General features: G+C 36.9%; 1 long non-coding RNA gene across 1 annotated transcript in view; it reads left to right on the top strand.

The window, feature by feature from the left end:
* LOC107668368 (uncharacterized) overlaps positions 1 to 2,936 on the top strand; it is a 4,572-nt gene extending 1,636 nt beyond the window's left edge. Inside the window, exon 4 of the long non-coding RNA XR_001631887.1 lies at positions 2,764 to 2,936. This is a non-coding gene — a long non-coding RNA (uncharacterized LOC107668368). The remainder of the gene's footprint in view (positions 1 to 2,763) is intronic.
* Positions 2,937 to 12,418: the final 9,482 nt, after the last annotated feature.

Below are 12,418 nucleotides of genomic sequence, written 5' to 3'. Positions count from 1 at the left end.
CACACACACACACAGTGGGTATAGAAAAGAATCACCCCCTTTAAAATAATCACATTTTGTTGCTTTGCAGCCTGATTATTTTCTATATACCGACTAAATTCCTACTAAATATACCTACTAAGATGATATAATTATTTATTCACCCTCACAAGTAAATATGGAAAAGGGGTGTGTGATGATTGATCTTTTTAAAACGTCATGTCAGTACTTTAAAGGTGACATACACTCTTAAAAATAAAGGTGCTTCAAAAGGTTCTTCAAGCGATGCCATAGAAGAACCATTTTTGGTTCCACAAAGAACCATTCAGTCAAAGGTTCTTTAAAGAACCATCTCTTTCTTACCTTTTTATAATCTGAAGAACCTTCTTTCGCCACAAAGAACCTTTTGTCAAACAGAAAGGTTCTTCCTATGTTAAAGGTTCTTTATGGAACCATTTAGACAAAACGGTTCTTCTATGGCATCGTGAAGCACCTTTATTTTTAAGAGTGTATCATGAAAATCTGAATTTCCAGGTTTTAAATGCTATAATCAGGTCCCCGGTGCATCTACCAACCAAGGAAACGTGAAATAGGTTAACCCAGTAACTTTGTTTTGGTAAGCCCTTTTCTACAAGCGTCTGAGAAAACGAGCACGTCTGATTTCGCTCCCTTGGTGACGTGGTAAAGGGATCTCATTATAATATTACCGCCCCTTAATCTGTAAGTTTACACCCACGGTGCCGTTATTGTGTTTTAGCAAGCGACAACGGCGTACTAGTTTTAATGCCATGGCGAAAGTTTGAGCAAAACATGCTAACTGTTCTGTCTTTGGCTGCACAGACGAGCACAGAACACTATTTAGAGTCCCAGCCTCAGAGGAGACAAGAGAGCAGTGGATTTATTGATTTATTTAGGCTACTGTATATTGCTGCTGCCACACAGATCTAAAATAAACATGCAATTTATTTCCCAGCTGTTTACCTTCACAGACATAACCAAGTGTTTTTGTAACTCATGTGTGTTTTTAACGTAAACTTGTGTGTGAATGAGAACTTAGTTTAGTGCTCACATGCTGTGACAGCTGCTTTCTGTCCATGTGCTTCGGATGTGTGCACACAGAAAACAGTATATCACAAGTTTAAACTAATATGGTTTAAAACGCATGATTTCAGAGCGATAAACATGATAATCAGAACCAAAACAGATGCTTTTAGTAGGTATGAGCTGTATTGACGCAGCTCTATTCTGGAAAAGGGGGCATCTGCATCCACTCAAAATAGGCATTTTCAAAATGATATAATAAATAATCTTTGGAGTATTTTGAGCTGAAACTTTACAGACACAGTCTGGGGACACCAGAGATTTATATTACATATTGTAAAAAGGGGCATAATATGTCTCCTTTAAATTACATCCAACCAGACAACACAGTCCATGTTTTACAAAACCGGACTAACAGATCTGAATAATGTGATTATAGCTCCGTTTCATCCAGCAAGTACGTTAATCAGACTGAACTTGTCCTCTTTGTTGTACACATGCTCTGGAAGTGATGAGAAATTGTATTTAATCCTTCAAATAGTCAATAATGCATTGTGTCATGTATAGCTTGGACTGACAGATGAAGACTGTAGCTTGATGTAAATAGTGATTATGAACAGCAACTAGGCAACAAAAGGATCAGTATATTGAAAAAACAGAGCATCAAACAAAAGTTTAAGAGGAACAAAAATTCCTATTTACAACACTAACAGTAATTAGCTTCTTGCCTCACACTTGTGACCAGGTATGAACTTCTTTGTGTTATTACACTACTGGCAAGACCATTAGTGCTGTGGAGAAGGATCGGTATCTGGGGTTATGGTCATGTGACCATGTTAACTTCAGAAGCAACTTGTACAGTTCTCTGATACCAAACCACAGCAAAACCCCATCTCACGCCAATCAAAGCACATTTTGATGTAGCTTTGTCCTCTTTCTTCCTGGTTTTCTTTCCTGGATGCCTTATTTTTCTATTTAGCACCTTATTATTACCCTTCTCCTGCTCTAACGAGATGAGAAAATGCTTGCTTAGTACATGCTCCTTTGGGAGAGCAGAGCAGAAAAGAAAGAACAGAATGAAAGAAGGAGTGATGGATAAGCGTAGGTGAAATAAGATAAAAACAGCTGAGGTGAACTGCGCTCTATATTTTTTTATTCTGGAGATGAGATGTAAGAAAGTGAGGAATAGGCTGCACTACTCACACATTAATCATATCTCGCAAGCCTGATTATTTGGTTAGGACACTGTTTATGGCTTTATTCTTTGTAGGATATTTCTCAAGCAGCTGAACCATATTTCAAAAACTTACAAAGATGTCAATTCCATCATAAGCGATTCACGTTTCAAAGGATCTTTCCCTTTATGACCACAACATTAATCAGTGGTGGCCTGGCTGAGGGTCAGGATCACAAAATTGTAGAACAAGCAAGCAGACAAGGAAATCCTGATCCAGATTTTCATAACCCAGATTTCTAAATTGTACTAGCTTATATAGAAACCTGTTTCCACCACAGAAGAAAAAATAGGAAATTAAAAAAGGTAAATTTGAAATAAGAGGTCACACTGTGAGACATAAAGTTACAATCACAGGAAATAAAGTCACAAGCACAAGATACAGTCACAAAAAAACAAAGCTGCAATTGTGAAATATCATAACACTATTAGCTTCTTGCCTCACATTTTCAAATGATTATGTGTGAAGTGATCAAGGAAGTTATGTACTGTTTTGTTTTATTACTTAGGAAATCTGGAAACCGGGTTATCTTTATTACTGGCAAGACCATTAGTGCTGTGGAGAAGGATCAGTATCTCGGGTTATGGTCATCTGACCATGTTAACTTCAGAAGCAACTTGTACAGTTCTCTGATACCAAACTGCTGTAAAACCCCTCCTCACGCCAATTAAAGCACATTTAGACGCAGCTTTGTCCTCTTTCTTCATGGGTTTCTATCCTGGATGCCTTATTTTTCTATTTAGCACCTTATTATCATCTTCCTCTTGCTGACCAATCTGACCTGTGCTACAGTCTGGAATTAAATCACACCATGCTGGTATCGTCTGGCCTCCTGACTGAGCCTGGTTTCTCCCAAGGTTTTGTCTCCATTTCTGTCACCGATAGAGTTTTGGTTCCTTGCCACTGTCGGCAGCGTGCTGGTGTCCTTGTTGTTGTGCTATCCTCGTGATAACACTCCCAGCGGTTTCAGTTGCCCCAAAATGTTCAAGTGTGTGTGGTTTGTGTGCATGTCTTCTAAACGCAGTCACACACACACACACTCACAAAATTTAAATTGTGTCATTATTTACTCAGTCATGGTGTACCGAACATTTATTAATTTTTATTTATTCTTGTGCTGAACACAAAATAAGATATTTTGAATAATGTGGGTAACCAAACAGCTGACAGTAGCATTGACTCTCATGGTATTTTTTTTTTCCATACTATGGAAGACAATGGCTGCTGTCAACTGTTTGGTTACCAACCTGAGGGAGTCATGTAAATGTAAATGTAAATGATGACAGAATTTTTAATTTTGGGTGAATGATCTCTCTAACTTTTATATATTATATTCATATATATATATATATATATATATATATATATTAGCATACATTTCTTAAAAAAGTTACATTGAAAAATTATAATTTCAGAAATTCATAGTATTTGTTGCATATTATGTATTTTGTGGTAATGGATTGTATAAAATCCTAAAATTTTGTTTATTTACAGCTTTAAATTAGATTTTGAAAGTGGTCTCACTGTATATATTAAAGAACTGTGATTGCAGCACAGAGGGGAAGGATGTGGAGGTGGATGTTTTTTTCCTCTTAACAAGCCTTTCATTCATTAGAACATGGGAACAGGAGGGATGCAATTTAGCCCATGTGCCTTTGTTCTGTAAAATGAAACACTGTGAAACATAACTGAAAACAGCCTCAGAGGAAAACATACACACACAGAGAAAATACTCTGCTGGGCAGCTAAAACAGAAATATCAGCTCAGGTTGAGGGGGGTAGGACTGGACTAGTATAGCTTTTATTTTCCAGGTGTTTTGTGTGGCTATATCTGTGTAATGTCAGTTCAGAGATCCAAAACATTTCTGAGGTTGAGAGAGAGGGAGGAAGAGGAGATCCGGCTCATAAGCACCTCAGTAGTTCTGGAGAACATCCAGGGGCAGAAAGAGGGTACACGGTCTCCTCACCGTCTTGGAATGCTTGAAGCCGAAGAGGGGAGGAGGGTCACGGTTGTGTTAAATTCAGACCCAAGGCCTCATTTTGGAAAGAAGCCACCCGAGCATGTAACCATCCAACCTGCACGCACCCCAGTGGTCTGCACGGGCTCCTACTTTAGCAAGCTTGCTGCTTTTTCTCATGCCTGCTTTTCCAGCACTCTCCCTATCCCTTGATTTTTTCAGCCTACAGGGCTTTCAGGGAGGACACTAACAGACAGAACCTGGGCTAATGAGGAAAAGAGCAAGGCCTTGATGATCATGGGGGGGCTCATGAATTATAACTGGTAAATCCTTTGTTTGAGCTCGTTTCGTTTGGCTTTGTTACTATCATGTGATAGTTACTGATGTTTTCCCTGAGCCTGGAATTTAGTAACTGAGCCTTTGTGGACATGATGAATCATAGTCTATAGGAAAAGGACCAAAGCAGATACGACGCCATCACAGCAAGAGCTCACTGTAAAAAGTGTTCAGAACAGAATGCTAATGTACTGTTAACTATTTAAGGTGCAGTATAATAGCATGTGGAAACAATTCACATAATGTAACGATAAACATTTCAAACATTAATATGCTATTTGGTTTTGGTCAAGATCTTGTTTACATTGCACGTTTTAGAGAGTGATTAAGTTATCATATCAAAAATAAAAAAAATGTTAGCAGTCAGATAAAAAATTAAGAACAAACTGGTAGGACAGTGTGGCAGACGTACTTCTATTGCATTCTTTTGGAGGGAAGGTCAAATCAAATGCATTACATTGTACTGGGACTTGTGTTTTACTGTTGAATACATTTACAACAGTTCATTAAACATTAAGTAAATATTAAATAACTTACTTTTTAGACACAATATTTATTGTTAACTTACTAGTACTGTTTCGTTCCTGATTGAATCAATGTTATCGAACAAATCAATTCAGTTGAGTTTGTGATTCAATGACTCTCTCATAAAGACAGTCACTTGTTTCATTTATGATGGAATAAGCGACAGGCATAACAATGTAATCTGCAGAAAGAGTCGAGAAAAAATCCACTAATGCACAGACTGACATTATGTCTAGAGTAAATTCTGATCAACTACCATTTATTTGCTTCTTTTTTTAACGTGACATTTAAGGAGAGGGTAAATTTGAAATCAGTAAAACGTCAACAATAGACTGTCACTGTAATGCAGCAAAATAGTAGCTCAAATAATGGCACAGCAGCCAAACAGTTGTACAAATAGCCTAATACCAATGAAATTATTGGAAAATGAGTATTGGCTTTGTAGTCAGATTTTCCATCTAAAGTAATAAACACTGATTATTTTAATAAGTACCAATTATTTATGTGAAGCCAGCCAATCAGATTAGAACTTGAAACTAGTTTCATCCTCATTCAAGTCTCACTTTAGATTAACATAAATTTATTCTGATTAATTTGAGTTTACTCAACATCAAGATATCTTGGCAGCACTTCACAGTAACAGTCTATAACAAGCCATATTACTCTGTCATTCTTACATTCTCTTTCTCTCTCTCCACTGTTTTGAGTAGAGGGGTATCATACTGTAGCATGGGGGAGAAGTGCCATGTTATTTTATTTTATTTTATTTTATGCTATTTTCCTTTGTTGTGGAAACTGTAGACAGGACTACAAAAGTCAGCATCAGGGGGAAACATCTCATCTTCTGCACACTGATCTGAGCAGCCGCGCTGAAATCCTTACTTTGCATTCTCTATATTTTGACTGCAATGACAGATAAGCACCGTGCCATGAATTGCTGTTTTCCTACTGCATTTTTACCTTGTTTGTGCAATAGTTGATGTCCCATGACTTCAAACAATGTGGCATTTTTGGAAAATTGTACTGTGCGCTTTGAGGATAGATAAGATCTTGCCAATCGACATCCGCCACCTGCCTTCATTTACCACCCATGACAACAGGCCAGCCTGTATTTCCCAGCTTTCTGACTATTCTTCTTCATTAGATCAGTGTGTGGGTGGGCTGGTGGTCAACTAGTTGAGTCTGCTCTGTTGTCTGAGAAATCGCAAGAGCAATTCTTTTCACAGATATAATTTTTGGCCCAAGGGAACGCTGCTGTTCCTTTTGGGCCAACTTTGACCTACAGACACCACAAGGCGGCTCCCAGTACAACTATTTTGCTGTACTGATACTAAAAAAAATCTTCATATTGCTGTATTCTGCATTATATCAGACTATTTAGGCTAGAAGTATATAAAACATTGTGCAAGTGACTATGGAGAAAAAAAAGGTTAATTACTTGCACTTTTTTTTTTAGTCTTCACTGCTCTGGGTCACTAAATCATTCTGTATTCTCTTCTAAAGTCCCAGTGCTCACCTTAAGAGCAGAGGTCAGGGGGTATGGACGAGTGTCCTGGGGCCTCTCACTGCTCTGGAGTGAGAATGGCCAGGCACTCAGATTGTACAATTGATATAAAGAGACAGCATTTGAATGTGTGCAGAAATGTTATTTGAACTGTATCTCCTCAGCACATATAAGGAATTCCAGCCTTTATGACGTCATACAGGGCCATACTTGAAAAAAACTTTCTGAAAATTATACGAACCCTGAAGCAGTGTATTTGGCACAGAAATACTCCATTATACGTCCAACTTGTTTTTTGAGACTTTGGTCATGTTTAGCATGAGAATCCAACTCTTTAGCAGTGTAAATAAGTCAGAATGCATGAAATAGCATTAGACATCTCCTTTAACGGTAATTTATGACCCACTAATGAAAACAGACCCACTGTGAGCTACAATGTTGTGAATCAATGGTATATGCGGTAACACTTTATTTTAGGTGTCCTTGTTACACATGTTACATGTACTTACTATTGTAATAACAATTAATTATGCATAATTATATGCAAGTAACCCTAAGCCAAACCCTAACCATATAGTAAGTACATGTAGTTAATTAATATTACTCAGTACTTAAATGTATAATTACACTGTAACAAGGACACCTTAAAATAAAGTGTAAGGTATATGCTTTTGCTGAGTCAGGTTTAACAGTAGCCACCCACTCCCTTGAAGCTTAAACTACTTAAATATATGTATATTTTATTTCTGGATCTTTAATCAACCTATTTAAATCCATAGCTTTTTAGGTAGCACTTTAGTTTACAGTCCTGTTACTCATGTACATACTATGTACTTATTATAGTTATTACAATAACTAGGTACTAACCCTGAAACTACCCCTAAACCTAACCCTACTCCAAATAGTTACCTTATATTACCTGTACTTTCTTAGATAGGTACACTGTAAGTTCATGTAAGTGCACATATTGTAACATAAAGCGCAACCGCTTTTTATTTCTCCATTGGTTTCAATTTTATGTCATTAGCAATGCTTTTTATACTTTTTTATACACAAATACTGTTTTGCTTCAAATCAAGGTTTGTAATGTTGTGATTCACCTCATATCTGCTTGGTTTGGTTCATGGCTTATAACAATATGTTTAACAAAGACTTTTTAAGTCTTTATCTCTATGGGAAAAATGAATGGGAAAAAATGAAAAAGTGGGTGGGCGCTGTTGCACAATTTGTGCATTATATCTAGCATCTGTATGAAACTGAAAACCGTTTTCCTTTTTTTCCCATAATTAACACATCGTCCAATAGACACTGGCATTAAACATAAATATTTCAACAAATGATAAATATACACAAAAAATACAGTAACAAATGTATGATGACCTCCCAAGAAGGTGGTGTTTTGGGGCTTCTCAGGACTGTAATCCATTCTTGCTTCGAAAAGACAATAAAAACAAGAGGTAAACATAATTTTGGGTTAGGAAATGCATAAAACATATACTTTCTGTTATTCATTCCCTCCTGACTCTAACTACAGAAATCACCCGCAGCATTAATAGTTTTGAGGATTTCTCGTTTTAATTTTTACCAACCAGCATCTGGAGCACTGGGAGAATTCCACCTGTGGAGGAAATAGAAATATATATGTACTGCATACATTTATTAAACCCTGCACCAGGTTGTTTGAGTTTGCCGACCAAATGATTTATTTCATGAGGGGAGGGGAGTGGGAGGGAACATCTATAAATATGTGGGCCAGATAACTGGTTCAACTTTTCAGCAGCTGAGGTCCCAGGCGTGAGTAAATGTGTGTTTGCCTGCTCCTCTAACAGGATTATTAGCCATTTTACCAACCAGCATCTGGAGCACTGGGAGAATTCCACCTGTGGAGGAAATAGAAATATATATGTACTGCATACATTTATTAAACCCTGCACCAGGTTGTTTGAGTTTGCCGACCAAATGATTCATTTCATGAGGGGAGGGGAGTGGGAGGGAACATCTATAAATATGTGGGCCAGATAACTGGTTCAACTTTGATCCATGAATCCAATCTCATCCATTCCTCATTCCAACTCATGCAGCTGCCTCACACTGACTGTGACACACACATTTCATTGTCCAACGCTTGAAAAACACTGGAAAATTAACCCCTGCAATTGATTGGACAAACAGTCTCTGACTTCATTGGCCATTTGAAGCAGACACTCTCCTGTTTACGTAATGCACTCATTACTTATATTCCCAGTAGAGCTTCCATACATTGTCTTTATAATCAAGACCTTATATGAAGACCTCACCATGCCCCCCTGCAGCTGAGGTCCCAGGCATGAGTAAATGTGTGTTTGCCTGCTCCTCTAACAGGATTATTAGCCAAATTGGTTCTAGTTGAAAGAGATTAGGAACGCAATTATTTAGGAGCAGGGGACGTGTCTGTCTCTCTCTATCTGGCTCGCTCTTTATCTCCTTCACCGTTATCTTCACCACAACCACCGGGAACCATATGGATGTTTGTGTATGTATCTAATACTTCAACCTTTCAGTGATGTCAGGGAGAAAATAATGAGATTTTTGGGCTGAGGCAAATCCAATCAGATTTCTCAGTGTATATCTTTCCTTCAGAGAACCGCCTGCTGCTTTTGATGCTGTAATTAGTGTATATATATATGGACACTGATGTGGGACTTGTTCAGTAATCAAAAATTAAAACTTAATATTTGAACAGATGAATCAGAATGTCATCGCTTCTTTAATGAAACAAGCCCTTTAAAATACACTGTTAATTATGGTGTTGTGGCAAAAAAACAGCAACACTTTAACAGTTTATAAAGAACAGTTGAGTCTCAGACATAAGGTTCAAAAGAAAAATATTTTTTACATGCAGACACACACACACACACACACACACACACGCACACACCATATCCATTTGTCTTTGTCTCTGTTTAAACTCGATACCTTATAAGGACCCAGTGTTTGGGAAGTATATTTTTTTTAAAACTGTACTTGCAGATAATATAATAAAAATGAAATAAAGGTCACTTAAGTGTACTTAACATACACTTTATTATGTTTCTTAACACACTTAAGTACACTTTTAAAAAGTGTACTTTGTAATAATGTCAAATTCAAAAGTTTTACTTAAAAGTACATTTTAAAACATTGTTTTAATAATCTTTTGTAATGCTTAAAGAAGTACACTTATTTTGATGTGTTGACAAACATACTAGAACACATAAAAACACAATTACATTTTTAACTGTAGTGTTATTGGACAATATCTAAAGTTAATATTTTTAAATGTACTAAATTGCAACATCAAATGTGTAGCAAATGTATAATCCTATGTAAATATGCAAATAAATGATACAAGTTTCAATAGAAATTGCATTAAAATGTATTTTAGCAATTAGTTGTTCTAAAAAATATATTCAGTTTGTACTAATATATCATATTGCACAAGTATGTTATTTCAGTAATAAGTTTTCTTTTTGAGTACTTTTCTGCAGGGGACCTCTTTTAGAACACTGAGGATCTCAATCAGGGTAACGGCATTAAAATGAATATATTCATTAATATCCAAGCCATCCACTCAGTCTGATTCACTAAAATGACATGGACATCCCGAATATGAGAGTGAGGACTTTCTAGAAAAGCTGATAATTTGGCTTGATTGCATCATTTTGCTCAGCTGAACATCTGCTTATGCAAAACAATGCAACTGAACAAGTTTTGTCAGGCCAATTGTGAAAAAATTATTGTTCCTATAAAACCACAACATTAAGAAATGCAGCTGAATTAGAAGCAGCACTACTTTCAGTTAGTTACTCTCTAGGAGTGATTTGTAAAAAATATGTATTTTGCTATTTTTTGCTTTTATTAATATAGTAGAGAGTCACGCCGTGCCCATGAATCTATCGGCTTCGACCAGCAGTGCATTTCTGCTTATAATGAAATCTGAAATGAATGCTGGCTCATAGCAGACGGTGGTTGAGAAGGAAGCTGAGTAGAGATATGAGTGAGTGTGAGAGAGAGGCAGAGATCCAGAGACTCAGACATTCATAAGTCAATCATAACTCACAGTGTTTCCAGAGTCCTCTTAACATGTCTTCACCCCTTCACTCATTATCACGTGGAGATGAGCTCTGTAATCCTGGAGCTGTGCTGTGTTCCTGTCCAATTCTGGCACATTCATCACCTTTCATCACTTTAAGCTTTACATCCCTCTCTGGACCACATCTCCCAAGCATGTGTGTGTGCATGTACGCTCTGCTGGTGGATTTGGGGTGTTAAGAAATAAAGGCAGCTGATCTGGCACAAGTAGGGTGAACAGATTAACCAGGAACAAAGATAGAAGCAGAAATGAAGTGTAAGAATACACAGCGATAAGACTGTCTCTTTATGGCTCAAAAGGAAATAAAGGAGATCCAACCTATTAACTTTGGAGAACCAATCATTGGGTGTTTTTCCACGGTCTTAAATATTTGAGAATTTAAAGGAATAGTTCACTGAAAAATTGGTCAGTTACTGAAAATCTTCCTTTCTGCCATCTACAGCTGTTTCATTTGAGAACTGAAATGAAAAGGAATATTTTCAGCAAGTAAATAATGATAGAATTATATTTTATGAGATTTATTTTGTATAATGTACAAAATTATTAGCAAGAAATAGCTATTTCCATAGATAATTTAAATGCCTTTTTTACTATTTGCCTATTGTTGCCTATTTGTTGTCTTAACATAATGAATTGTGGGTGCAATAATATTTTTCAGACAATTCAAGTGCTCAAATGAACTTGAACCTGGAATGCACTCTAGAAGTGGCTTTGGATAAAAGTGTTTGCTAAACACAAAAATATACACTGGTTTGCATTTTATGCTGTGACATGACTGTAACAGAGAGTGGATAGAAAAAATATTGTACGGGAAAGAACATTGCTGCTTTATAACAGGATCCTCCACTGGTGATAACTGCAGCAAATACACAGCAAAACATTAAACACTTCACATTCCAGCGCTGACATCGACGCTCATCAGACCAACACACAATAACCAGATGCATCCCTGCCACGAGCTAGTTTTATTTGCAACAGAAACAAAAAAGACGAAAAAGTGTTAGGGACAAAAATCGGTCATGGCAAAGAGAGATGAGGACGTGCCCCTGCTGTTCCCACCGTAAACAACGCCTACAGTAATAATAATATCCAGATGTGCTTTTTGTTTAAGGCTGTAAAACGTACCTTTTTACAAGATCTTGTCTTAAAATAATGACTTACCTCACTTTTGTACAGAGTTCTTGGCTGAATAATACATATATATGGGACATTTGGTTTTATGCGCTGGGTGGATGCTTTTATCCAAAGCAACTGACACTGTATGAAAAGTATACATTTGATCATTTCATGCATTCCCTGTGAATCAAACACATGACCTTGGTGTTGCTAGAGCCACACTCATTTGATTCCTATAGCTCAAACAGTAGAGTATAGCGTTAGAACTGGCAAGTCGAGGACATGGGTTTGATTCCCAGATGATAAAATACCTTCCATTGTTCCATTACTAAACATCATTCATGTAAACAATGACAAATTATCAGAAAATGCTGGGACATGCTGGGAAAGTTTGAGTATAGTGGCGTAGAGAAAGTGACAAAAACAGAGTGACTGAGTAACAAGGAGAAAGGAAACAAGAGACACATGATGTCATTGATATTGTAAAGTCTGAGATTTTTTGGCCCTTAGGAGAATCAGCTGCTGTTGTGGACTCAATAGTACAATAACCAAATGCTCAATTTCATTAAGTTCTGTAATAATTAAATGGTTTTCAATCAGTTTTTACTGTCTT

Source organism: Sinocyclocheilus anshuiensis, unplaced genomic scaffold (genome assembly GCF_001515605.1).
Source record: "Sinocyclocheilus anshuiensis isolate Anshui unplaced genomic scaffold, SAMN03320099.WGS_v1.1 scaffold1237, whole genome shotgun sequence".
NCBI lineage: Eukaryota > Metazoa > Chordata > Actinopteri > Cypriniformes > Cyprinidae > Sinocyclocheilus > Sinocyclocheilus anshuiensis.
This window is presented reverse-complemented; position numbering and strand designations above follow the sequence as displayed.